This window comes from Gavialis gangeticus, unplaced genomic scaffold, assembly GCF_001723915.1.
Source record: "Gavialis gangeticus isolate Ggan-Ray unplaced genomic scaffold, GavGan_comp1, whole genome shotgun sequence".
In the NCBI taxonomy this organism is placed as follows: domain Eukaryota; kingdom Metazoa; phylum Chordata; order Crocodylia; family Gavialidae; genus Gavialis; species Gavialis gangeticus.
This window is the reverse complement of record NW_017729022.1, coordinates 117,773,485-117,775,406: the sequence shown is the minus strand read 5'-3', so window position 1 is coordinate 117,775,406 and position 1,922 is coordinate 117,773,485.

The following is a 1,922-nucleotide window of genomic DNA, read 5'->3' as shown; positions in this document are numbered from 1 at the left end:
AAAGCAGCACCAGAGTTGGGGGTGGGGGGCAGGGCTAGGGGAGAGTGACTGCAAACACTCTAAGCTGGAGTTCAGTCCCTTAATCCCCTGGACCCAATGGTGAATATCTGTTGGGTTGGGTTGGGGAGGGGAGGGGGGAAAGGAATGCTGTAACTCATGGTGCTTCCTGCACAGCACCATGAGTTACAGTGAGGAGCTGTACATCTGTCAGTACCTGCAGTGAGCATCTGAGGACAATGGCCAATGTCTATGAGGGAAAAGAACACTTATACCTTCCAGTGACTTTCACTCGTGCCAGCCCACATCCTTGATTTGCAGTCAAGGTGATGTAAAAGACCCAACTAATTGATGTCTTGGTAGCTTCTCCACATCGTCACACTTTACTTTACCTTCCCCTTTGTGGATACATATGTATGTTTTGTCTACCATAGAGAAACATAGAATCATAAAGAAGAAGGGCTGGAAGGGCATCTAGTCCAACCCCTGGCTTCAGGCAAGATCATCCCTGTCCAAGACATCATATACACTCCATAATCTAAACTCTACACAAAACTACCATCAACCCTGATACAACACAGACCTAACTCCCTAACCTGCCATAAGTGAAGGAGGGGAATCATGACAGCCAATGTCCTGCTTCTATGAAATGTTGTCAATAGCTGCTAAAGAGGCTCCTGGGTCTTTCCCTCACTACAGAGGGATGCAAGACTCCCCACAGACTGTACCAATTTGACCATGGGGTAAAATTCCTTCCTGACCCCAAATATGGCAATTGGTCTGACCCTGAGCAGAGGCAAGACCTTCTAGCCAGGAACCTCTGGCTTTGGTTCCACCAGGAACATTGGCATACTCCAGTCAGAGTCCCCAGCGTTGGCTGCGGCAAACACCCAGAGCCTCTGAGGAAGGCTTAAAAACATCCTGACACATGTACCAGAAGAGGGGTGCAGGGGCAACCAACAAAACCCAGAAGCATGGGAAATACCCATAGTAGAACACAGGCATAGCTACACATCGATCATTCCTGCCCAATGGCTGTACAACCTCTGCTTGAACACCTCCAGTGATGGAAAATTCACAACTTCCCTAGGCAGTCTAGTACACTATCTCACTGCTGTAACAGTGAAGAAGTTTTTCTGGATATCCAATCTAAACTTACTTTGCTGCAGCTTCAAGCCATTGGTCCATGTCCTCCTCTCTGCAGCAAGAAAGAAAAGACATTTTCCTTCCTCTTTATGGCAGCCCTTCAAGTATTCGAAGACTACTATCATGTCTCCTCTTAAGTGCCTTTTCTGTAAGCTAAACACGCCTAGCTCCTTCAGCCTCTCCTCCTTTGACTTGCCTTCCAAGCCCCTGATCATCTTTGTCGCCCACTTCTGGACCCTCTCTAACTTTTTCGTGTTCTTTTAAAAATGTGGAGCCCAGAATGGCACACTGTCTGCCAGATAAGGCCTAACCAGTGCCAAATAGAGTGGTATTATCACCTCCTATGTCTTGTGCCTAATGCTTCTACTGATGCATCCTAAAACTACACTGGCCTTTTGTGTGACTGCATCATGCTGCAGTCATATTGAGTATGATGTACCCAGACTCCCAGATCCTTTGCCATAGTGCTGCCATCCAGCCAGGTGTTCCCCATTTTATATTTATGTTTTTTAATTTTTCTTCTCAAGGTGCAGCACCTTGCATTTGTCTGCATTGAACTCCATCCTATTAATTCCATCCTATCCTAGCAGGGGATTTCATGCTTAGGGGCAACCAACACGGGTTCATCAGTGGCAGGTCCTGTCAGACCAACCTGGTGGCCTTCTATGATCAGATAACCAAATCATTAGATGCAGGGGTAGCAGTGGACATAGTCTTCCTGGACTTTCGGAAGGCCTTCGACACTGTCTCTCACCCTGTTCTCATTAAGAAACTGGGGG